The 27,470-nt window shown below is 38.7% G+C and overlaps 1 protein-coding gene across 1 annotated transcript in view; it reads right to left on the bottom strand.

The window, feature by feature from the left end:
* The window catches only part of LOC134531935 (uncharacterized), a 145,684-nt gene that overhangs the window by 16,188 nt on the left and 102,026 nt on the right, over positions 1-27,470 (bottom strand). The window lies entirely within an intron of this gene.

The following is a 27,470-nucleotide window of genomic DNA, read 5'->3' as shown; positions in this document are numbered from 1 at the left end:
AATCAACAAAGGCATACGTGGCTGGAAAGATGGGTGAATATCTCCCTCCCCCCCTTATTTTTCAGCACTTAGTTCTTAAAAATCTCTCATTACCACGAATAAATGGGAGGAATTTCAAAGCAGACAGTGAGCAAAGTAAATGAATTAGTTAGTGTACACTCCTGAAAACTGCTATACAAACACCAAAATGCAAGTCAAGACGTGAAATGCAATCAAATTCGCCCAAAGTATTTATTTTGTCTATTTAAATATAAGTTTCAAATTTTAAACCTCCAATTTAGCCATTGGTATGAACAATTTAAACAAATATGTAAGTCCTAAATACATAAAAAAATTGGTGTTTTTTAGTGCATGTTTTATTTACATATAGGCCTACTAGAAAAGCATAAAGTAAAAAACAAAGTACCTAAGTAAATAAAAGTAAACAATATCTGATAAATCACAGTGAAATGTATAAGAAAATTAGACTTTCAAAATTTCACATTGAGATTTTAAATTTTTTATAAATAGCATTGTAATAATAAAACAATGACAAAAGGTAAAATTCAAATGTGACACTATGTCATCACTAGGAAGATATTATTAGTCATGCAATAAACAAATCCATTATAATCTTATTTTTCACTTTTGGATCCCTGCTTTAAAAGTTATGTTAGTTTAACTTTAAGTAGCTTCAGTAACAAGGTTTTGGTAAATGAAATGTAATAATATATGCCAAATTTGAGTATTATTTATTTTTATGGATGTTATAAGTAACATGTACAACTTTCATAAAGATGTAAAAAAATAAATAACTAAAAAAGTCAAAATTAAAAATAAAAACATGAAAATTATAACTTCAAGAATTTTTTAAATTTCAAAAAACAGATAAATGCAACAAAAACTGTACTTGCTTATTTAATTCCGAGGTAGCGTTCGTACATGTTCGGTTTTTATTTTCTCCTCGTTTTTTTTTTTCCCTCTCTTTCTGTTCAGGTACCTAAAATCAACAGCTCGAGCATCGAGAATTTAAATTTTAGATTTCATATTTATAGTATAGAGCTGACGCGAGAGACATCAGTAGTATAGGATAGCCGGTGCGGGCACAGGCGCCAGGCGCTGGTGTATGGTGGCGGCTTATGCCTTGAAATCTACATCTCCGATTACGTCACGGCGGCCATTTTGGACTAAAAAATGACTCCAAAATGACTCAAAATGACTACAAAATTACCGTTTAGAGGAAAACTTTCTCGTTTTCTTCCACAAAAATTCGAAAAACCTCAAAAGTCTTTTGCCTTAGAAATAACACAAAATCCTAAAAGAGGCTTAAGCATCCATGTCTACAGCCTCCGATAAGCCTCTGACTTCATCTAAGATTATGACGTCACCGTTGCAATTTCCGTTACGGCCGCCATATTTAAAATCTTTATTTATTATCCAAATTTAATGAAAAAAATTTAAAAATTTGTAGCGTTTAGGCCCGCTAAGTTTGAACTGCGCGCGTCATCGCGGGCCTCCGGCACTCCGCTCCCCTCATCCTTCTCCCTCCTTTCGCCCCCCCCCCCCCTCCTAGTGTTTGTTCGTTTTGTACTCGTTCCCCCACCCTTTCAATATGCGCATGCGCGCGCTGCGGCGCGAGTTTATAAATTCAGCTGCAGCCATGTAGAGGGCCTTCTTCTACTGGTTGACTTTGTCAGGCTTGGTTGTCAGCAGTAGCTGACCTGTTGTTATTTCACTAGCATGTAGTCCGAGAGCTTCTAGTTAATCTTCGTGCGTGTGCGACCTCAGGGGAGAAATGTAAGTTGGTTCCAGTCGTCATTGAGGCGGTGGCCCTCACCCTAATGTAGAATCATTTATGTTTGAATTTGTTCTGTCTAAATTCCTTTTCGGCCGCCACCATCAAAAATTGTTTGGATTATTGCTTTAAATTTAACTTAACCTTCGCTTCCGTTTTTCTGTTTGTAACTGTCTCCCCCTGAGACGTCGTCGCACGTATTTGTTTGTTAAAGTTTTTTAAAGAATAATGTAACTTATTTCTTTCTTGTACCTGCACTTTGCAGTAGTTTGGTAAATTCAATTTTTGTAATATAACTTCATTCGTGGAAATTATGTCTCTTTTTGACGATCGTTGATTGGATCGTTTACTGTGTAGCCGGCTTACCCATTAACTCGCTTTGTCAGAAATTGTTCTCACTTTATGTATTCAACCTTGCATTGTTTAAGCTTAACATTATCAGAAATGTTAACGTAATACGAATTTTGAATTAATATTGAATTTGAATAAAATGTCTGTGTACCTGAAACCATTTACCTTGCTTACCTAACTGCTCCAATCACGTAAACCCCAGTCCTAGCCAGGTTCTGGCCTCCCTCCAACCCTTAATAGGCCCCACACCTATTGCAAATTTAAAAAAATTCAATTAATAAAATTTTAATAAAAAAATTAAAAAACATACATTTTCGACATGGAGCTCGGAGTCCTCGGTTCGAACCCGACGAGTGCAAAAAAAAATGGCGACAGGCTCCTTCCTCCATGGTGGTTACTGGCAGACTGACCCCCACCACTTATGTTAAAGTATATATATATCGTCACCTAGTATGACATCATGTCCGCCTTCTTGAAAATCCGTAATTTTTATGTTAGAAAAGGGAAAATTTTTAAAAATCATTAGAAAAATTAATTAATCGAATTGAATAATAAAATTTTAATAAAATATTACTTAAAAACCACTGTTGCACTTATTGTTACGTCCGCCATATTGGATCCTATTAATGTTGCATGTTTCGTTACGGCCACCAACTTGAAAATCCATAATTTCAATGCTAGTAATTCTGAAAAAATTCCAAATAATATTTTAAAAATTGCCTACCTCAAGTGTTTAGTTATTTAAACGATTTAGGTCCTCGTTTCGATTTCCGGCGGGAGTAAACCAGTAATTTATTAATATATTTAAAAAATTCTCAATAAAAAGTAATAAAAACATCTTACACCACACCCGACATTTTGAATTATGTCACCACTGTATCAATTATCGTCATGTCCGCCATCTTGAAAATACGTAATTTTAATGCTAGAGATTCGGGGGAAAAAATCCAAAATTCATCAAAACATTCACTCATTAAAGTAATGATTGATACGAAACTTGTTTCGATCCCTGGACGATATAAAATTAATATAACATTAATCTAGCATAATAGTGACAGGTTCGAAAATAAAACAGCACAAGTTATTTTTCAATATACATTTTATTACATATCTTCTATTCTACTACAGAAACATTTGTAAATGTTAACAATTTCAAAAACATTTAGTTCCGCATCGGTGTGAAATGACTAATTCTAAGCTCCAATCTGTTTATACTAGACAGAGGCCAACCAGAACCTTTACTGACGTAGTATTCTTCTTATTGACAGAGTTTCTGGATACCGTGTTTAACAGATTGATTCGCATAATTAGAAATGTAAATTGTAACAGCCGATGTCTTGAAAGGACTTCTTCTCTAGGTCCTCGAACGGATACGATTTACCATATAAACAGTCCAGCCACAAGTTATAATTTAAAGGTCCGTACGTTGTTACTTCATCAGTAAGCTGACTGATTATGTTCTGCCTGATATCCTCAAGAAAAAGAAAAATGTCTTTAGCTCAAAATGCTGAATCGGCTCCAAATGCTGAATCAGCTCCAAATGCTCCAACAGCTCCAAATTCTGAATCAGCTCCAACAGCTCCAACAGCTCCAAAGTTCAAACAGCTCCAAAGCTCCAACAGCTCCAAAGCTCCAACAGCTCCAACAGATCCAAATGCACCCAAAGCTCCAACAGCTCCAAGAGCTCCATCAGCTCCAAAGCTCCAACAGCTCCAAATGCGCCCAAAGCTCCAACAGCTCCAACAGCTCCAAATTGTAACAGCCGATGTCTTGAAAGGACTTCTTCTCTAGGTCCTCGAACGGATACGATTTACCATATAAACAGTCCAGCCACAAGTTATAATTTAAAGGTCCGTACGTTGTTACTTCATCAGTAAGCTGATTGATTAGGTTCTGCCTGATATCCTCAAGAAAAATAAAAATGTCTTTAGTTCCAAATGCTCAATCGGCTCCAAATGCTGAATCAACTCCAAATGCTCAATCGGTTCCAAATGCCCAATAGGCTCCAAATGCTGAATCAGCTCCAAATGCTCCAACAGATCCAAATGCTGAATCAGATCCAACGGCTCCAACAGCTCCAAAGCTCTAACAGCTCCAAAGCTCCAACAGCTCGAAAGCTCCAACATGTCCAACAGCTCCAACAGCTCCAAAGTTTAATAGTCATTGGCTCTATCAGTCTATGACTCCAACAGTCTTTTGGCTCCAAAGCTTCAATTGCTCAAAGAGCTCCAAAGTTCCAATTGTTCCAAGTGCTCCATCTGCTCCATCTTCATTTGGCTCCAACTGATCTCAATGACATTTTTTATCGAACTTGACATGATTAATTACATGACTTTATTATTATACTTTTGGCTGTCAGTGGTGACGTTTTCTACACCTTTAAGTTATAAGTTTTATTTACAAATCAGATTTCGAGAAATGGTAGAAACCGTGACGTCATCGGAGATGTAGATTCCAAGGCAGAAGCCGCCACCATACACCAGCGCCTAGCGCCTGTGCCCGTACCGGCTATCCTATACTACTGTTGTACTGTTCTTTCAATTCAAACTGGAATACTATATCTACTAATAATAATTATTTCTATTGTTGTATATTTTGATATTGTATAATTATGTTTGTATTTTTTTATTATCTCTATAACATATTGTTTATTGTAATGCTTGTTGATACACAACATAGTTATTTTTATTTCCTGGCGCGTAAATAAATAATGCTGATGGTTTTCCGCCACGGGAACAGGCGACATACGGTTGGCCATATGAAAAACATGGTTTTTCAAGATTAATGCCACAAACACTTAACGACTGCCCTTGCGATTTATTAATTGACATTGCAAATGCAAGCCGTACTGGAAATTGTAACCGTTTAAAGTCGAATGGCATGTCGTTCGGAATCATAGGTATGCGTGGAATCAAATCGTCTTCGCCTTTATACTTCCTTTTTAAAATTGTGGCTTCGTTGACGTTCATTAATTTCTTCAACGCAAGCCGAGTGCCATTACAAAGACGTGGCTGGTTTATGTTTCGTAACATTATGATTACATATCCGATTTTTAGTTGCAAATTATGAGGTGGTAGTCCGGGCAATTCCAGGGAATTAAATAACTCCGTTGGATAGTTGACAACAGCATCTTGTTTAGTAACGGAATCAACCGATTTGTACGTCATCAATTCGCCAGCTATCTTACTTTGAATTTGAAAATTAATTTCGTTGACATCAACGTTTTTGCAGCCAATATAACACGTTCACTTAACCAAACATGATTTTTGTAATTTTGAAGTGTTTGGGAAAACCATCTCGATGAGTTCGGTCTTTGATTCAGTAAAGTGACAAAAATTTGCAGGGAATGTAATTTTTCCAGACGATGTGTCAACAGGAATTTTGCCATTACCAATATCGAGCAATTGTTTGGAAAATACTTCACCAGATTCGTCATTTTGTAATACGACTCGAATATTCATATTTCATTTTAGTGTCTTGACGTATTTCCATAAAATGGACGACTTCAAACATACATTAAGTTCGTTGGCTGGCGTTTATCGAGGCATCACTGGCAATGTTTGTCGAAAATCACCTGCCAACAGAATCATCGCTCCACCAAACCGGTTTTGGTTGTTTCGTAAATCTTTCATTGTGCGGTCTAATGCCTCCAAAGAATTTTTGTGTGCCATTGTGCATTCATCCCAAACGATTAATCTATTTTGCTGAAACACTTTGGCCATCGCAGAATTCCTCGAAAGGTTGTAAGTTGGAGTTTCATTAACTTGCATGTTCAACGGCAATTTTAGTGTTGAATGAGCTGTTCGACCGCCTTCCAAAGAGCAAAGAGTATATAAATCTGGGGCTAAGGTTAAATTAAAAAAAATTATAATAAAGGTAATCGTTAAGTTTTCTTAAATTTTCTAAGTTTCTGCGCAATTTTCTTAGTTTTTTTTAATGTAAGAACCTTCTACGAAGTATTAGAAAACATTTTAAAAAAAGATGAATGAAATCGGCAAAGCCGTTCTCAAGTTGTAGCATGACCAGGAGAAATAGGGGTTCATTTTTATATATATAGACAAATTAACGAGACGGCTATTTTTTTTTAACTTTAATTACAGTTATTGTGATTTCTTACTGAAAACATATCTTTATCAGAATAAAAAATAGCCTATATAACTCAGGGATAATGTAGCTTCCTATTAGTGAAACAATTGTCAGAATATGATCAGTAGTTTAAGAGATTACCACCTACATCCAAACTTACAAACAAACTTTACATCTTTATAATATTAGTATGTATGAGTTGTATTTCGTTTGAAGTTTTATAACTATTGGTTAAATCATTGGTTGATCTGGAGAAAAGCCAATTTTCTGAAAGTAAAAAAAAAAAGTGAGTTTGTCTTTCAGTGCTCGCCAGTGATATGTGAACTTCTAACTTCGGTAACGAGCAAATTCGCGTGTTCTCATGTAGCAAATAAACCTATAAAACTAAACTCGGACACGAAATTTAACGTAGAATTCTAGAAAATAATGCCGAGCGTGATGAATATACGAGAACTGTGTTTTCAACTATATTTATTGACGCGAATCACGCGTAGTTTCAGCACCCGCCACCGCCGTTAGAATTCTCTGCCGGAGCAGCTACGTCGACTACAGTTTAATTCGATTTGCAGATGAAAGGATTAACTATATAACGAAACGGGTCCGATGAAAGCGAAAAAGACATGAAAAAAAAATTCTAAACCTCAGCTTTGGACCTGATATTCGACAAGTAATTTTATTAAAATACTGCTCATCGTGTTCAGATCCACTAAACATGTCATACTATAAAGTTTTACTTTGTCTCTATCGAACTTTGGTTTGCGTTGGCCGTCACAGATGGAGTGGTTACACATTTCCGTTCCCATTCACGGAATTACTCCAACCAAATGCCGTGCACCGGGAGCTAAGAGGTTCACGCATCAGTAGGTTATGATGTAGTGTAGAGGCGTGAGCCTTTGGTCTCCCGGCTCGCCAGGAGTGTTTGCAGGGCGCGCGGCCCGCGGTAATGCCATCGGCAAACTCCCCCCCCCCCCCCTCCCTCGCCCTCCGGGGACACGTGGGCGTGACGTCACGAGGCGACCGTGTTTGCGCCGGGCTCCAATTGCTACGGCAAACCAGCCACCGCGTAGGAACATTCTACCTGCGCAACCAGCTGTGCGCGTCAGCGTCACAGACGTGTTCCGTCATCAGGGAGCAAGTCCGTTAGCGAGGGAAGAGTTTGCCATTGGGGGATTTGAATTCCAGAAATATAAAACTATCAATAGACTGCTCAAAATGTACTCCCGTGGTCTCATACGCTCATTACTGACTCACTGAATGACTCTGTAACGCTGTATGAATTCAGTTTTCATGCGCTTACAGTGAAACGTTTTCATTTCTCTCTGCTAACCTGTTCCTCCTAGCATTGCTACTGAGTCCTTGGCGCAAATATAATAGTTTTTAGGTAGAATTCAAAGAAATACTACCTATTGTAGCCGTTACCATGGTGAGACTTCCGGAAAATGTTTTTATATAATTTTTTTTTCATGGTCCATAGACCCCAAAACCATCGTCAAATCTAAGGTTTATGTGTATATATATACACATATACATATATATACATACATATATATATTACAATTTTTTGGACACGATAACTGTTGACATATTTCACAAATTACTTCCAAACTGATAAAATAAAATCTAGCAGTGAAAATCTCGGTCGAGTTTGTTAATGGGCAATATCCGACCAAAAAGGTAGAAATGGGGAAAATTAATTGAAAAAAAAAGAAAACTCGCTGTAACTCCCATAATATGTAAAATATCACATCCGTTTGAACGTATTATAACTCGTAGGAGTAATGACAAAATCGTTTGTCTAAATAAGTTTTTGATACTACCAACCATAACTGCAAGGGGTTGAAAAAAAAGGGCTGGAGGACAAAAAAATAAAAATAAATTTCCTTCGTAGGCACAACATCGAATTTGTACAAATTGTTTATTAATCTTATAATTTTTATCTAAAAATTTTGCCTGAAACAATTTTCGATTAGACGAACCATTCCTGCAAGGGATTGAAAAAATAAGCAGCAGAATTAAAAAAAAAATTCATAACTCCCTTAGTAGGCACACTATCAAATCCGTTCGAATTGTTTGTAAATCTGATAACTTTTATATAAACATTTTAAACATTTTTTGTAAAAACAATCCATTATTGCAAGGGATTGAAAAAAATCTGGGGTTGGAATGAGAAAATAAATAAAACTTTCCCAACTCGGTTCACTATCGAACCTATTCTTATTTTTGTTTAAGTGTCTAAATATTTACTAAAATGAATGTTAAATTAAATTTTTGTTTACCCAACCAATACAGCAAGAGGTGAAAATAATTTTTGAAAGTAAAAAATAATCATTACTTTTTTTAAAAATAGATATACTATCATATACTAATCTTCATCTAAAACTTTAGCTGAAACAATTTTTGATGAAACGAATTATTACCGTAAAAACATGGGTTGAAATTTAAAAAAATTGAAAACTTTCCTAGTATAAAATTAGTTTGTATTTATTTTAAACCATCTTAATATTATCTTAAACTTTGGTGCAAAGAAAAATTTTATACGACCACGTATATATAAACTTTTTGTTCACGGTGGTTTTGGGGTCCATGGATGATGAAACGAAAAACTATATAACTATTTTCCGAAAGTCGGACCATGGTAATGGCTACAATAGGTAGTATTTCTTCGAAATCTGCCTAACACAGCAGTGCAAGCGAGTAATCGCATATTGCCGCGCGCGCAACGCGAATAACACAAGTTCTCAGCCAATCACGTCCGACACATCTGTGACGTCAGTGTGACAAAATTCGCGGGCGCGACAGCCTTTCCGATTAAAAATATTTTATATATCCATCCAGCGCGAGATTACTGAAATGTGTGTCTGAATTGTATAACTGGTGCATATGATTAGTATTCGTATATTTATAAAGGTTTTGTTTAATAAATCTATCAGTGATTTTTTCTCCCTGTTTAAATGTATAGTTTGGATTTAACATATTTCTTTCAAATATATATATTTAGGAAACTCGTAAAAAATGTATGTGTGATGCACGTGTAATGACCAGAAACGTTTTGTATATAATCGTTTATTTTGGCTGGTCGCGCGGGTGAAAAACGCGTGCTGTGTTTTGCTGACGTGTTCGCGTACGTTGCGCTGTTGTGATTCCTGCATTAACGAAAAATATAGGACCAATTTTAAAACCTTTATTCGCTGTATCAAAACGAAAGGTAAGTTAACTATCGTCTGTTTCACTTTAGATTGCAGTATTGAGTAGACGGCACCCACTGTTACCAGATTTATACTGCCTGGTTTGTTAACTTTCAAATTATTGTTGCTTATATCAACGATAATTATTATAAGATTTAATATAATTTATATTTTACTATTTTTTAAATTTCATACACCGTAAAATCGTATCTTTTGACATTATTATTGAAGTTGTATACAAACAGTTAAAATTTTTGTATTAAAGAATTTTGAAAAATTTGATGACAAAAATGATAGAAACTAAGATGACGTATATAAGTTACGTTTCCTTAGAAGTAAGAATGGTATATCATCAGATTGATGCTTTTAATTAATTAAAAATACAAGAAATTTGTTTTAAAATTCTCATTCAAAGTTTCCTTAGCAAAATACATTTTTTTAAATATATTTTAAAAATTTCCATTGCATAATAAAGTTTTGTCTCTAACTTTTGTTCTCTTTGGATATACATAAATGGCAACAGAGCACACTCAAACAAGGACAGTGGTAATCCCACTAATATTGTAAATGTGAAAGTTTGGATGGATGGATGGATGTTTGTTACTTAATCACGCAAGAACGGCTGAACGGATCTGGATGAAATTTGGCCTACAACGAGCTCATAACCTGGATTAACACATAGACCACATATTATATGAAATTCCATTTCTAAGGGAGTGAAAAAGTGATAATTTCATTTTATAACAGAAAAAAATCATAGGTCATAGACATACAAATAGTGAGTGTCATTTCTCTATGTCTGCCACACGATCATACACAAAGTAAGGTCTGGCAAATTCATATTTTACTCCTTGGTTAGACCAGCCCGCTTAGTGGAGCTCGCAGCGGCTAGCAAAATAAAGGCGCTAATAATAGTTTTGTTCTTAACTTCGTCAATAGATAGAGTTGCCTTGAATTTTTAACGCACCATCGTTTGATGCGTTTGTCATGTCTTTAATATTCGTTTGTTTGTACCGTATGCGTTCCTATACCATTCATCCGATTGCGATGAAAGGTTTCTGAGACGGTATAACTATTTTGTAATAGTTGGAGCACGAATCGTTTCAAAAAATGTGTTTATTTCATATTATATAACGGCACTTCGTCTGTTTTTGTTGTATAAGTGCACACGCATGACACAATTTATTTAAATATAAAAGAGACAGAGATAGAGTGATATATAGTGAGATAGAGAGAGACAGAGAGATAAGTTGAGATAGAGCGAGGTATAGAGAATGAAATGGGTTAGATAAATAGATATATAGATGTATAGAGCTATATAGAGATTTAAGTATATAGAAGAGATAGAGATAGTGGGAGGTATATATGCATATATGTAGATATAAAGAGATAAATAGTGATAGAGAGATACATAGATATATATAGATGTAGATAAAGATATATATTTAGAGAGATGGATTTATGATTTGTATATGTGTTACTACTTCAAACATATTACAAAGCAAAACTGAATGAAGCATTGGAATGCATGCCGATTATTAGCTTGATAATGGAATCTTTCCAATATTAGTAATCTCTTATTTTTCAACTTTTTTCTATAGTGCTTTATAGAGTCTAGATTACATACAGACCACCAATTTATATCTATATATATATATATATATATATATACACACAGGTATATAACTATACACTGGCAGAACAACGTCTGTCGGGATCTGAAAGTGATATATGTATATTATTTTCCACACTTGATATTTAAATTAGGAAGACATTTACTAACTACATCTGATTTCTAAAAAGGTCCCCTTCACCCTGTGTTCAGCCCGGGCAACGCCGGGTACTGCAGCTAGTAACACATATTGTGCACTGAAAACAGAAAGTAAATGTCAATTTAAATGCACACTGCAATCCAAGGATGAGACGGACTGTGACCTCCATGGGTACGCTGTGAGTGCACTTTCGACCTTCTCGCTCGGGGAACGGGAGGGGGAGGGATACGAGTAAGGGAGGGGGGAGCTGGATAGGGGCGGGGCTGTGCCCACGTCAGTAGTGGCCGCCAGGTCAACCCAGGTGAATGTCAGGTCGCTGCGGACCCGCCACCAGGCCTACGCACGAGCTGGGCGGAGGAATTGCCCTTTCCGCCAAAGCACTCGTAGCTTGCTACTTATACTCTGGGTTTCCGTGTGTGATGTATCCTCTTAATGCAGAAGTAAAATGAATTACCAACAGACCTGCAACTGACAATGCATTACGTGCAGGACTTATTCAATTATACGACCTGAATTTCATTATATACAGAGTAACAACTAGCAACGCACAACTTTCATAACTTGTTCAATCGTATTACGATGATTACCAGAATTGTTAAAAACTTTTGATATTGTATTCAATAAAATTAAAAAGTGTCTGACGCAATATATTTTAAATCATACTGAGGTTCACTTAAAAAAATATAAGGCACTTAGTTACACAAAAACTCCCAACATATGTTACGAATAGATCAGTGGTTGCATAGTTACAGGACGATCATATGATAAATTTTGCAGGATTTACATTTTTTTTAAATATAAATATCACTGCCCTAACTATGTAAATACCGAAACTATTGGGATAAAGACAACCGTTTCCCTAAGGAAAACTTTATTTCCATACTTCTAAATGTATATTAAAAAAATGAACACCCAGTTAGTATATGTTCGAAGCAAAAAAAATATAGCAAATTAAAAAAATACATAATATACCATTTACATTAGAAATATTAGGCAATCCACGCATCAGTAATGTCGTGCCAGCTGCTTGTTCACGAGGCGTTTCTAAACACGTAGTAAACAATCCTTGCGCTAGAACGACCGCGCGGTATGTTTACTAAGCGCTCGAAGCAGTGAGAGGCTGATGCCCTGTATAGTCCGCACACTACTTAACTGCAGTTTTACGAGCATGCCATTTCCCGAGCAGACGGCGGGAAACCAGGACTAAGGATGGTGGAGAGAGAGGTGCATGCTCGCAGTAAAAGTTCCTTTCACTGTCCGAACAGCAGACAGCGAAGCCGACCTTCCGACAGTTGTAAATCTAATCCCGAACAACCGTCTGGAGTACTGCCCCGCGTCCTCTTTGAAGTCCCCGCCAGCAGGTCACCCTACCAACCATCGAGAAGTAAAAATACGAGCACCTCACGTGATGAGCAGGCTTTTCGAGTCATCGTCCCTTTAGACCCACTGGTTGGTCGCAACATACCACGTCCTTTTGTTCTGCGCTAATATTCGTCTCTCCCTCATTAACAGCGTATTCCAAGGCTGCCTCTGTCCAACTTTTATCTTCGATGCTTAGTTAACCAACCCCAGGTTCAACTTAAAATTATTTTAATTTTTGTAATGCAGTGCTATAAACGTTAGCCTTCACCAACGCCAAATTTTCTCACACTTACTACACTGTTAGAAACAATCTCACTTTAAATTTAAGAAAGAACACGTGTTACAAATTATCCAGTGATCTTAGTACATTTAATTATATTTTCGTAAATTTACGGACACTAAGTTTACTTTCTTTGAACAAAAAATCATAAGAATTATTTCAGGCTGTTAACAATACTTAGGACCATGTACTTTTACAGAAAAATTCTGAATGCTCGTTAGACTGCAACAATGTATGGCGGTTTCTTCCATGTGATTGGCGGCCGTATGCGAGAGAAACCATTGCGTTATTGGGCCGAGCCATTCAGGACGCGTTAGCTTCTGCTGTGATGCTTGTGCTGACAGCAGACACGCACCGGCAAGAAACTAACCAACCACGAAACACAGCCACTGCTACAGTGTTTTAACTCACAGCAAGTCTAGAGATCTTTTCGCGAAAAATACATGCTTCTAGAATACGGTTAAGCCTACAGATTCCTCCCACGTACAGGTTTACCACCATGCTAATAACTGAACAGAGAGCAAGGAAGTCCCGACACAACAACTCGTGGCTTAAGGCTGGAGCTAGAGTTTCGCAATGACAGACTGGATAATTTCACAAACTGCCGACAGCCTTTTACTGGCGACAGGAAACCTGCCGCTCCATTCCTTCTGGAGCGAGACCCGATGCTCCAGTTCGCGATGATTAACGTAAATTAACTTACAATAAGTATTATTAATGTGCACTCAACGTCATCTTCCTTTCCATAGTTTTAATTAAGCATACGAATGAAGTCGCTCTCCGCCAGGGGCGCATGCTTCACTGGTACACATCCAGATGTGCACAAGCTACAATGCGGGCCGAAAGGTCCAAGCTCCCGACCCCAGCTTGGTAGAAACTGTCTGCCCCTGACCAACTCTTCTTCCTGGACCATTCTTCTTGTCCTGTACTGAACCTTCCTGCTTAAAGCTTGCAATAATTTAACTCTGCATGAATGAGCCCAGGGTTTTCCTTGTGTTTATGCAGGTTTTACCTGGGCCCAACTTAACCAGTTATAGTCTAGATCTAATATAGGGCAGTTAGCCATGGCATCAATTTTTGCCATGGCTGGCCAATTCCCGAACTCAGCACACGATGCATGCTACCCTTTCTGCATGGTTGAAACCCTGCATGATTAGGCGTAAAGGCTTCGGACTGGGACGCACCTAGTCTCTTCCCTAACCCAGACCCCTCCCAAACAAATACACTTAGTTTAAGTTAGGTTATGGGAAAAAACAAGGAAGTCGGGTTCTGGGGTGGTTTCTACGAAGATTCAGTTATTTGCAACTGCGAGCAACCCTTTGTTCACTCGAGGCGTATTCTCCGCTGCAGCTCCGTGAACTTACTGCGACTGCTGACGAGCACGACAGAGCTTACTGCTGGGGGAACTCAGTTGGGGAGAGCTCAAGTCGGCACGGTGATCTCTGATTGGCTAGCAAGAGGATGGGTGGGGGAGGCGGCGCCACTAGGCCCTCTTCATTCAAGTTTGCTACAGCTATCTGAAATCTGCAGACATCATCGCGTTATGTGTATTGTTCGTAAATCTTTTATTCTGAAATTAAGTGAATTTTTGAAACCAATAAGTTCACTATTTAATAAAAAAAAATACATTATTTAATTTAATATTTTCTTCAGGACGCTGCGACAACCCACTCCGCAAGTAAAGACGTGTTAGAGCGTGTTACACACAGCGGAAACCGAGTATTTCAGAAATAGTGTACATATATCCACATGTGTTTCAAGCACCAGCTGCGACCAGCTGCTCAGCGCAGCGCACTGTCGTGAATGATGAGGGGGGGGGGGGGGAATGATTCCGGTCACGTCTACCGCGCGTGCTCTGCTAGTAAACAAAGAACTAGAACACCACGTGGTTCCAGCCCATGGTTAACAGGCTGGCGTGACAATCGATACGCGTTGTCAACACTTGTCTGTCTGCCGGATTTATCCTCTTTTACCATTTTATTCATGCATCCGGGAAGATTTTCAGAAAACATTTTACGCTCTGCAATTGTTTTTTATTTCACTTCATAAAAGGACACACGAGAGCTGCATAGCGAGCAATGTGTTTTATGGAGGTGTGGATTGCGCGGCTGTGATTGGCTGGTCCTTCGTGGCTGCGACCTGCCTGGCACGCGCGTCAGGCGGGCTGCATCTTGCCTCCGCAAGGAGGATATTGAATACACTAGGATTTAGCTAAATACAGTAGGTCCATAAAATAATGTCCCAGTTATAAATTTTAATAGTATCAACTTTAAGTGTTGTAGATTTTTGGTTGAAGTTTAACAATTAAAGATGAACTCAAACAGTTTTAGATAAGCGCATTCGCGAGTACTGCTTTTTTTTCTCTCTTGCAGCACCACCTATTCAAAATGGTGAATCCTGAGCGTAAGGCATTCTGTGTTCTGCAATTTGCTAAGAGTGAATCTGTAATTTCAGGATGGAGCCCCTCCCCATTAGAATCTCTTTGTACGAGAGTTAAACGTCGAAGACCTTGACCGTTGAATTGGTCGTAATGGTCGAGACGACAGAGATCTCTTCGCTGGCCTCCACGTTCACCAGACATAACGCCATACGTTTTTTTTTTTCATTTGGGGCTTTATAAAAGATCTTGTCTACGTTCCGCCGCTACCTAATGATGTGCCAGAGTTGAGACACAGGATTGAAGAGGCTATTGCTTCCATTCCTCCGGACTTGTTAATCAAAGTGTAGGAATTATTGGACTTTAGGTTGGATGTGTGCCATATAACTAAAGGTGCACATATTGTACAATTGTAAGAAAACCTAGATTGGTTTACTTTCAATTTGTTGCAAATAGTTTAAATTAAACTATTATGATATACCATTGAGATTGAGACATTCTTTTATGGCCATTCTGTTCACTAGAAACTAAATGCCAGACGGTTCTATACTAACAACACATGTGAGAGAGTGAGAAATAACCTACCGGATAGAGGTGTAAATTTTTGGGAAATATGTTTTTATGGTGTCAAACATGATTAAATACGTTTTAAAAAATTTGTAGCACTGGAAGTTTATTTTTCCCTATATATCTGTGTAATAATAAAAATATGTTTTCGAAAAGAAAATGAGGTTGATTTTGTTGTCATAATGTTGGTTCCACGTGCATTAAGCAGCTATATTATTCATACTGGGCATACCATTCTGCCATCTAGCGGACTGACGTGATAACAACGCCAGGTTTTTCTTGGAGCTGTCCGGTGTAAGTCTGTAGTGTATTTGGTTTTTCGCCATGTCGACATTCCAGTCCTAATGGACGGGTGAGGTGTGGAGTTATGGGATGGAGCAACAATGATATGCATTGATCTAGGAGACGGAAGTTCTACCAATAAAACCCGCCAGCTCACAGAAACGTCCGCCACGTATTCCTCTTGGGAAATGTATGGGTTTTTACCTGCCGTCTTAGCGGGAAGCGAATGATCTTCCCACCAAAAAAATACAAATAATTTTTTTTAATGTATTTTGAATTTTTCGTAATGATGCCACATCTTTGGCCACTTTTTGAAATCAAAACTTATGAACTGGTACCATTGCCATGTCAGTTGTAGGCACCTCCGTGAAATAATTAGCTACAGCCTACCGATGTTTGCAGACTGAATCCTTCTAGAGAATGCCAGAGTGTAACACGTTATCAAATATTGAGAAAATATAATTTCTCGCCATGTGATAAAATGATTCGATAAACAACACAAAATTGGAATTACGGCAAAAAAAGTATAAAACATCAAATCTGGTTTTCTGACTATAAAAGCACCAAATAACCGGCCGGGTCAGAGTTGAGGTCCATGGTTGGAGTTATAACTGAGAATCGTGTTAGCCTCCCCTTGGATAAGTAAGGGAGCAAGTCTAAGTCCTCCATCTAAAGTCACTGACTTCGAGATCTTTAAAAATAATAAATGTACGATAAAAAGGAAATGTCAGTAATAATTCTCTGTTACCATTTCTAAGATTTCGATTCATTTATCAAAAATTTACTGGCTCGTTTTGATATTTATTAATGCTCGTTATATAACCATTTTTTTTTTAATTTTGATAAAAGTGCTTATGCTTGACGACATTGGGAACAGTTATGTAGTCGGAAGAGCAACAGGAGACGTGGTCGCGACGTGGCTGCTGGGGGGTGACGAGTGCACGCCGGCGAAGCGGGACAACTGCGTGCGTGGGGCAGTCCGCGGCGACTGCTCGCACCTCCCAGGGTAAACCTGCACACTGGCGGAGCGGGGCAGTCCGCGGCGACTGCTCGCACCTCCCAGGGTAAACCTGCACACTGGCGGAGCGGGGCAGTCCGCGGCGACTGCTCGCACCTCCCAGGGTAAACCTGCACACTGGCGGGAGTCGCGGGCGGGGCGGTGCCAGCAAATGAGGAAAACAAGGGGGGAATCTACACCGAATCAACTTCGAATCAGTCCCTGTGATTTCACAGTTATGAAGCAAACACGCTGTCACTTTACAAATTTGTTGTTTTGAAAATAATTGCATTGTTGTGTGTTATTTCCCAAAATATTTCTGTGGAACGTACAAAATTAATTCTGAACTTTCGTGTTTATCACAATCCGGACTAAGGGCTAATTTACTTAGGTTAATCAGAAAATGAAGCCAGATTAGTGTTTAAAACTAAAAAATAATAATAATAATAAATGCAATGTAACGTTTTATAGTGTTCTTTGTGTGTTTGGCTACTAATTACTAGAGACATGAAAAATTCGCGGATTCATTTCGCGATTGGCTAGCATCAAAACAACTATACCTTCGTACCGCTTCTGCGATTGGCCCACATTTTATCCGGGGAACTGTGAGCCAATGGGAAACACTAAACCAAGAAAGTGCCGAATTACGGACAGCCTAGTTGAGACGTCTCACGCGTCAGTAGCCAATGAACATGTGTCATTTCCGCGAGTATTTAAAGGACTGTGGAGTCTATCCTAGAGGTCAATGAATCCGCGAATTTTGCAGGTCTCTACTAATTACCATATTATTTTCGTCAAAAATGCTGAAACCTATTTACCGTGAAATTTGGTGTGTTGGGAAGGGATGAAGAATAAGTATATCGATAATGCTTACTGGCTCGGGGAAAAATCATTACGTTTCCGTCCGATATCGGACTCGTCGGGATTCGAACCCGAATCGCCCTAGCGAGATGGGAGCAGCTCGTCCGCTCTGCACCGAGGCAGATCTGGCGCAGAGTGCAGGAAGTCTGGCTCAAGGTCATTCCGGCATCCTCGGAGAAACCAGGTTATCTGCATGCCAAGTGACCACTCTAGTAGGCTTTACAAACGGACGAGCGAGTTGCTTGGGCGCTGGCAAGAGAATCGCAGACGGTAGACATTGACGTAGTTTACTACTTGGTAGTCTGATAGTCGACAGTTGATAGTTGAAATTAGAAATTGCTTCTAGCAATAAGAGAATGATGAACGAAAAAAAGTAAATGTTTTATGTAGTGATTTGGGTGGGAAAATTTTAATAGGAAAGATTTTCTGAAAAAAAAAAAAAAAAAAAAACCAAATGTATTTCCGATTGTTTTCTATTACCAACATAAATGTACATAATTTAAGATAGGTTGAAATTCATTATACAATAATTTATTTTCTGCAGATTGGTAGGTACCTACTGTTTAAAAACTATTTTTTTCCTATCTTTTGGTAGAAGTATGGGTCCTGCAAATCTAAAATGTTAAGCTAGTCAAAATGCGGTAATCAAAGAAAGAAAGTGTGTTTTATTTGGTTCAATTTGAATACAAAACGTCCATAAAGTTTATTTGTGAGTTCCCGTGGAAGTACAACTCGAAAATTTTTCCTGTTCTGAAGAACACTTTTAGAGTGAATAACAGAAAAATTTTCCCAATGATACTTTTCTTTAAAACTCCTATATTAATTTTTATATCATACGTTCATTCAAAAAAGTTTAATGCGACATAGACTCCAAAATTATAGCGGAGTCTGAAGATCTTAGAAAACGAGCTGGAGCTCATAAATGTGAGTGCTCGAACCGTATGAGCGAGACGCGATAGCTACCATGACCACCGAGGGACCCTTCATGAGTGAAGCATGTGGCTGCATGTGTGCTTGCAGCGATCTGAAGACAGCCCGACAGCCTGACTGAACGATCAAAACACCAAAAGTTTCACCTCCGGAAAAAAAAGTGATGTTACAGACACGATTATCAGTCAAAATGGCTGCCACTGTAGATTGTAGTGGACAAGGAAACCGAGATGAGTGTGAACACCCGTGCAAGTATACTAATTACAAAAGCATACCACGTGAAGGCCATGCTAACATTGCCAGCGGTGCGGAATATAACAGCCACGAGGCGACACGCTGACAATTTGCTGTTCTTATTTTAAGTTTTCTTTGAGTAAAGCTTTGAGTTGTTGAAATTCACCTTCTTTTGCTGGAAACAAGGCTTGTCATGAAATATGACTACAATGTTAACAGTGTCTGGCGGCTGCAGATTGTTTTATCCCCCCTGAGTGGTCATTGGCGTTCATTATCGAATTACTTTTTTTAATGACTACAGCTGTAATAACGCCGCCAAAAGACCCTATTTTATGCAATTTTTTATGAATAAATATTTCAAAAATGTAAATATATAAACATAAATTTGTATGCATCAACAAGATGTGAAAATAAACAGAAATAACTTATACTTCACGATTGACTATGACTTTTTTAATTAGGGGGAATATATTAATAATTAATGGACATTTGCCTGACTTCTTAAAAACAGTGGTCAACGTATATATATATATATATATATATATATATATATATATATATATATATATATATATATATATATATATATAGTGCAAAAACTAACAACAAAAAGTAATTTTCAATGCTTATTCTAAAAGTCAAGAAAAAACCACAAACAGAAAGCCTTCGTTTTTTCCTGACTTCTTCAGGGCTTTCATAATTTTTCACATATCAGAAAATGTAATTTTTTCCATAGAAAACAACTTACTAACACTTCGTTAGTCAAAACGCACTTACTGATTTCTCGAATTCTTGGAAAAAATATTCACACACAAACAAACATCCTGGAACTCATGCACAAACTGATTTTGTCTTGCATCGCACCCAGAGGACCGTCACAGATGTAGTTCGCCCCACGTGCCCAGAAATACAGTTCTTCTCGAAAATACTTGTCACATCAGCATTGCAACAAAGACCGAACTATAAATACCTACAGTCTGAATTCGACCGACAATCTTCGACTGCGGGTTCATCACAACAAAATAAGTTGAAAACTTATTTGCGACTTATGGTCTAATCTAATTTAAATGATTTAAATTTCCTGAATTAACATTTTCCCCTCTTTTGACAGTTCCCTAATTTTGAATACATTAAAAATTTCCTAAATTTTTCAGGTTTTCCCTGTTTCCCTTGATGCTTGGCATTCTGCATGCACAAAAATACATCCTTGGAATTTGCAATAAAACATGAAATAATGACGTGGATTTGCAATAGCTAGAGACCTGCAAATTCGCGGATTCATTCGGTGATAGGTTAGAATTCAAACACATATACCTCTTAGATAATTTTTTCTATTCGCTTACTGTTCATCTTGGCGAATCTCTACCAATTATAAACCCTCAAGCAAAGAAGGATCGAATCACAGACAAACCAGCTAAGACGACTTACAAGTCAACAACCAATGAACTTGCGTTATTTGCCCGAGTGTACAGGAGAATGCGCAGTCTATCCTGAAGGCCATCGAAACCGCGAATTTTGCAGGTCTCTAGCAATAGCACATCTTTTAGGCTCGGTCTCAAACGCTATGTTGATTCTTTCCATGTTATTGTCATTACTATAACCTGTTGTTTAGTCACAAATATTGTTTATCAGAAGTTCAGTAAGAGAAATATATTAGGTGCAAAATCCGATCCAGATTTTGTAATTATTATAGCTTGCGCGGGATTTCACATCCATTATATTACACTTGGTGGATGTTTTTTTGAAAATATTTGTGACAGCACAACATAGGCAACGGATCATCGAGTTTAAATTCCAGCAAGAGCAAAATAAGAAAATGATTTTAAAAACGAACATGGCGTGTGAGAGCGATCACTGACAGCAGTTGAGAAAGGCAATGGACTCGCCGCAGGCCGACCTCTGACCTGTCCGCCCGCCGGGAGGGGCGGTGTTTGCCCCGCGCGTGACGTCACGGCAGCACCCCTCCGCGGCTCCGGGCAAACAGAAGCGCGCCCCTAATGGCCACGGCGCGCCTCGCACGAGCCGCCTCTGGCTCGCGAGCCTGATTCCTTCATAGTGCACAGAAGATGAGCAGAGAAACACCGGCGTGCGAAGCTTCGAAAGAAACCACGCGATTTAGAAACTGCTCAGAAATCTGAGTGGGGTATGTTATCGAAAAGCATTTGGGAATTCGCTGAGGGCAGATGGTTAGTTCTGTTTCCGGGGTTTTGTTTTTGAACTGTATTTTTAGTATAGTGAAAGAGGACTGAAACGCGTGATTTAAGATTAATTTTTAGACATGAAAGCACCCATTACTGCTTTATCTTAATTCCTCCGCCATGTATTGTAGCGGTTACCACTGAAGTCTGGCAGCCCGCGCCAGGAGCAGCGAGCGTCGCGCGCAGGGAGTCCCCGCGGGAGAAGCGCCGGCCGCCCACTCGCTTCCTCATTGGCCGCCACGGCATCTGCCGCCCCGCCCCCCTCCGCCCCAGCTCCAAGTGCCGGAGACAGCGGGGTCGTCAGTAGCCCCGGGCGCGGTGTCACCGAGTCTGTTCGGAACTCTCAGTGGCAGGAGTCTAAACACTGTAGCATCGACTGTGTTTCGTGATTGGGTGGGTTTCTTACAGGTACATATCTACCGTTATAACACCAGTCATAGTAATTCAGTGCGGAAACAGAAACAGAAACAGCGTGCTAAGTGGCACGGTCAAATAAGGCAACGACGTCGTAGACGGCCGCCATTCACAAGGAAGAAACCGCTTGTTGCTGTCTAAAATGATTCATATTTTATAGCGAAAAATGCCGGACCCTACTCACTGCCAGAACCACGATTATTTCTGGCGTAAAATGAAACACTCCAGACTATACTAAACTCACCTATAAACAGCCAAGACGTTTTAGAGCGTTCACTGGTTGATAACAAGAACAACCCCTTTTGACGGATTGCAGGTGATAGGGCGACCACTTATTCTCCTTGTTTATATCTGACTGAATGACTGTAGTCCAATCACCCACGTGAAGCAGATGTATATGTGCTTCAAGTCTACTTTGCTATCAAGTGAATCCGTGGAACAGTCGTGGCTCAAGTGATCAGAGACGATAGGCTTTACACACCAGATATCCTGGGGGAAGGGATAGACCTCGGCCTATTGCAAGAAGCCATTCCAGTAATTGTGAAAATAAGGAAAACATAAATCAGGATGCATTCAAACCCGGTTCCCCACAATGCGAGTCCACTGTCTTAAACCCGCGCCTTCTCATTCCGTGGGGCTATTTAACTGGTAGTGCAAGTTACTTGGGATAGGAAATAATGCGCCAGTTAATAAAAACAGCAGGAGCTTAGGCAAAACACTGTAGTATTGTAATGCTATGCAGTGGCAGGAGCAGAGAAACAAAATAAATTTAAATACCGGTGGACGGGAACCAGGTAATGCGTGAACGAAGTCGCTGGTTTCTTTGAACAAAACTCGTTGCTGCTGTTTGTAAACCAATCGATAATAAACAAACAAGGTCATCAACACGACTCTTCGACATTCATTTATAGAGGCGTAATTATTTAGACTATTTGAGAGTTAAAACACTGCAGTATCGTCTGTGTATCGTGATTGGTTGATTTTCTTTCAGGTATATGTCTGCTGTCAGCACACCAATCACAATAATTCAGTTCGTAAGCAAACGCTCCCTGAATGGCCCTGTCAAATAAGGCAATAGCTTCTCTTGCAGACGCCCGCCAATTGCAATGGAAGAAACGGTTGGCGTGGGCAGACCATATTGCAGTCCAATGGGCGTTCTTTTTTTTTTTTTTTTAGCGAAACATGCCTGCTCCTAGTCATTTGGAATTTATCGTCTTACGTATTCATCAAATATATTCCCTATGAAGTAGCGTATGCTGACTGAGTGGCTAAAGAAATGTAAAAGAAGATGATTGATGAGAGATGAACCTTTCAACGCCACGTCAAGCCTTGCTTTGAACGCCGCGTCTACAATGTTATTTACACTGAAAGCTATTCAGTTCCTAACCACACCGTGCTAGTAGTATGTAAATGGACATACTGGCACTGGCTTCTGGCTGTGGTGCTTGGTGCTGGTTCGCCATCTTGGATTATGACGTAATTTTTGGACTCAAAATCCCCAAAAATGACTCAAAAAAGACTCAAAATGACTCAAAATTTCTAAACATTTCCCGTTTTGAGAGAATCCAAGATGGTGTCTGTAACGAAACGCTCAACGATTATGTCATACACGGTCAAGATGGTGAGCGTAACGAAATGTGTAATGTTTCTAGACTCCAAGATGGCGACCGTAACAAAATTTGCAACAGTGTTTTAAAATAGTTTTATTAAATTTAATTAAATTTTTTATGATTTTCAATTTTCTTCCCGATTTTATAGCATAAAAATTACGGATTTTCAAGGTGGCGGAGCATAACGAAAATTGCAACGTTGACGTTGTAATCCAAGATGGTGGTCATAACATCCTAATTGACAAGGTGCGGCTTAGAGTGGCTTGTCGCTAAGGAATTTAAGCAGTTTTTAGGAATTTCGAAGCCGATGGTATTTTTTTGGGGACATTTTCTCTCAAAACGGACATTTTCCCCCGCGAAAACAGGATATTTTGAGTCATTTTGAGTCATTTTTGAATCATTTTGAGAAATTTTGAGTCAAAAAATGACGTCACATTCCAAGATTGCGGACCAGCACCAAGCACCACAGCCAGAAGCCAGTGCCAGTATGCCCATTTACATACTACTAGTGCTATTGGAAGACACAGTAATAACTTTATACGAGCTTTATTTTTATTCGGGTGGCGATAGGTACCGTCATTGCCTGAAATAGAAACACAAATAGATTATTATTATGCTAATTTTTTATTTAATATACGTGTAACTCAATTATGAGCGAACACGAATTTTCCGGGTAGGCTTTTCTAGTTTTCAAAACAGATTAGAGAAGTATCCAGACTAGCACGCATCAAGTTCCTCAATGTTTCGCAAACACGAGCAATGTTTGAACAAACCCACGCGATCAGCTGTGAGCTAACAGCATGCACTTACTGATACTCGCACCTAGCGAGAGTTTCCTCGGTACGTCACTTCAAGGCTGTGCCGTATTTCATGACGCGCTCCACTTACAGCCTCTTCTCTGTAACGCCCCCCCCCCCCCTCCGCTCTCCGCGATGGTTATGGGTGAAAGTGTGGGGAGGAGTGGCTAGTTATATAGCTTTGGGTTGCCGGCGGCGCTCACAGAGAGGGCGCAGGAAGAACACCCCGGGTGAAGGGGGCACAGTGTGCCGCAACACGCCTCACGGGCGGTAGAACACGTCCGCACAGACAGCTGGAGTGGGGGAATAAGCCCCTAACAAGGGCTTGGCTGCCGTCTCGTGCAGCACAAACAAGTCTCGAGGGACATTAGTTCCCGCTATCATGTCTTTTTTTTTTTTTTGCTATCTCTTACGGGTTTGTAGCCACCACTAAAACATCAACAAAACTATTTGTTAGTGATTTAAAAATCTAAAAAAAAACATAAATCGTATTTTTGTACAACACGGTCTGCATGTTTGGCGTTTCGCTAACAAACGTATACTAGGATTTACTCTATGTTTATTCCAGGAAATTGCCTGTAGCTAACAGCGGAGTAAACATCTTAAACGTAACCGACAAAATATTATGATACGCGTATGTTGGAAGAAGGCTTAAAAATAAAAGGCGTCACTGATGAACTACCATGATCTAAGTTCGCTAAGAGCAAACTTCAACTTCCGACCTACTTAGATAATTCAGCGCCTTATCGGTGCCTAGAACGCCACATTAAAAATTATTTGTATCTTCAATCCACTGCGATGTTCAGATTCTAAAACCCTTTAATAATTTACTCACACGCCAGTTTGTATTTCACTTCTAGATGTAGAAATAAATTTTGCCAAAAATTTAAATGTATGTCCCTGTGTGGCCGTGATCAATACCGCGTGACACTCGTAAGATGGGTCGATGGTTCGATTCCATTGCAACATAAAAAGATAAAATCATCGTATTAATTTCCATTTTTGAATTATACACCTCAGACGCAAGAAAAATTTTTTGAAGTATAAAATTTAATGCCACACATGCTCGGGAATAATAAGCGGTTTTATTCAAATATTTCCACCCGTCTTTCAGGAACCTGTTTCCCTGACCGAAGCTGTCTGAAGAACCAAACTGTGATCACGAGGTATTTGAAAACGGCTAAGAATTTCCGAGAGACGTTTGTTTACGATGTCAGAAATACAGTACATAGGTCTTATTGTTCTTGCGTTGCGACCGTAGATAGCATTGATCTAAACGGGAGTTTTCACGATCCGTTTAAGTATGAACATGTCGGTGCAGAATTCTAAAAGCACCTTTATCTTTATTGTGTCTCTGATAAGGGTGAAGAGGCGACGTTCCCGTAACTATTCTTCTAACAGTTGTTCGTATATTCATTCGATAAGGACTATTATTTAGGGGGGAGGGTGTTGGTTTTTTTACTACCACGTGATTACTTTACGATGCCGTTTTTAGGCATTAAAAATTTTATCGTTTTTTTCTTTTCTTCAAAAGTTGGCTTTGTTTAAAGGAAGAATATAATTTAATGCAATGCCTGAAGTTAGTAGTGACTAGCGACTCAAATAGTTTCCCCTGTGAAGTCATCGGCACTAAGAACTGAATTCATTTTTGGAAATGGCTACCACTATGATGATACTGCAAATATGCATTATGTTGTGGTCTTAGAAAATATCTTAATGAGTGATCTCTGCCTTAACGAAAGCAAGTTTTCGACATTAAAAACTAAAAATTGTTATGACATAAAAACGGTTGACACCAAGGAATGGTTTTTTTCCTTACTCTCCCCCTAACATAACTCAGAAGACAGAAGTTAATGAGCAAGTGACGTTTGCCCGAGTGCGTACAGGATTGTGGAATCTTCTCAAAAGTCACTGAACACGTGAATTTATCCAGTCCCTAGTTGTATAATATTACGAGTGGTTGCAACTTAGTTTCATCTTCGAATTCAAGCGACACAAATATTGTGTTTCAAAACATAAACTATTAATTGAAATTCGCTTCTTTATTATTTGTCAGAATATTTTTAATGTCATACAGAGGGTTTCAATCATATTATGAATTGAGGAGGCCTTTTCGCTGTAAAGGTGAAGAGAGATAATTTTTATAGAAATTCATTTAAATTTATTTTTATTTTTATTTATTAGGACTCTCGCTAAAGCATGACTGGACAAATTTCCCAGGAGATTAAAACTAATAATAAATCCAAAAACTATAAACAGACATTACCATGTAAACATGATTGGTTCAACAATTACAAAGAGAGTGCTTCCGTTTGGTATTCTGAAATTTCATGTATTCTAAATTAAAAAGACTCTATTTTTCTCGCTGATAGACTTTATATTTAACCCTCAGTTTAAGTGCAATATATGTCTTGAGTTAAATGTGCCAGTAAATGACCAACTTTAACCAATCATTTTCCAAATTCCTAACAATTCCTGGTTATTCCTGCCCTTTTGAAACCTGATTATTAAATATACTAAGTAAAAGGTGTATATCTCAGGCCAATGTTTTTTTTTTACCATTTTCACTCTAGTTTTGTGTGCAATATAATTTTATATGTATATACACACATGCAAATTTTCTTTGGGAATAAATAAAAAAATTATGAAAAATCATTTAATAAAATTTTAATAAAAAACGTACTTATGAGAGCGTTAGTTCAAATCCGACGAGGTCATTCGATTAAAAACGGCGATGGCTCCTTCCTCCACGGAAGCCGCCCACCACTAGTGTCAAGGATATATTACATCAACCAGTATGACGTCATGACGACCACCTCGTTTGAATCTGCTGGATGCCGCCATCTTGGATCCGACATAATGTGTTCGTCTGCTAGAGAGTGCTGGAGCCATATTAGTTTAAATTTTACCCACTAAAGTGCAGTATTATTTACTACCGTGGCGTCCGCCATCTCGATGGTAGTATTGGCCGCCATCTTGAAAATCTGTACTTACTAAGCTTGATATTCGGGAAGAATTTAAAAAAAAATCATCTAAAAATTACTTATTAAAATAATAATGTATTCGCTTTTTTCCTGATCTTCTAGCTTAATATTAACGTATTTTCAAGATGGTGGACGTGACGTCATCCAAGATGGCCTTCGAGGTCAAGGACAAAGATCCACTTCAGAGGCTTAATGGAGGCTTGTAAATGAGGAATTTAAGCCTTTAAGGGGACAATTTCGGGGAATAAACCGGAAAGTTTTCCATCAAAACGGGAATTTTTCCCTCGAAATAGGGACATTTCTAGGAATTTTGGGGACATTGAGTCATTTTTGAGAAATTTTGAGGAACTTTTGACACCAAGATGGCCACAGTGACGTCAGGACAATGTCATTCAGTCCATCCACAGTC

The sequence above is a fragment of the Bacillus rossius genome, chromosome 1 (assembly GCF_032445375.1).
Source record: "Bacillus rossius redtenbacheri isolate Brsri chromosome 1, Brsri_v3, whole genome shotgun sequence".
Classification (NCBI taxonomy): domain Eukaryota; kingdom Metazoa; phylum Arthropoda; class Insecta; order Phasmatodea; family Bacillidae; genus Bacillus; species Bacillus rossius.
This window is presented reverse-complemented; position numbering and strand designations above follow the sequence as displayed.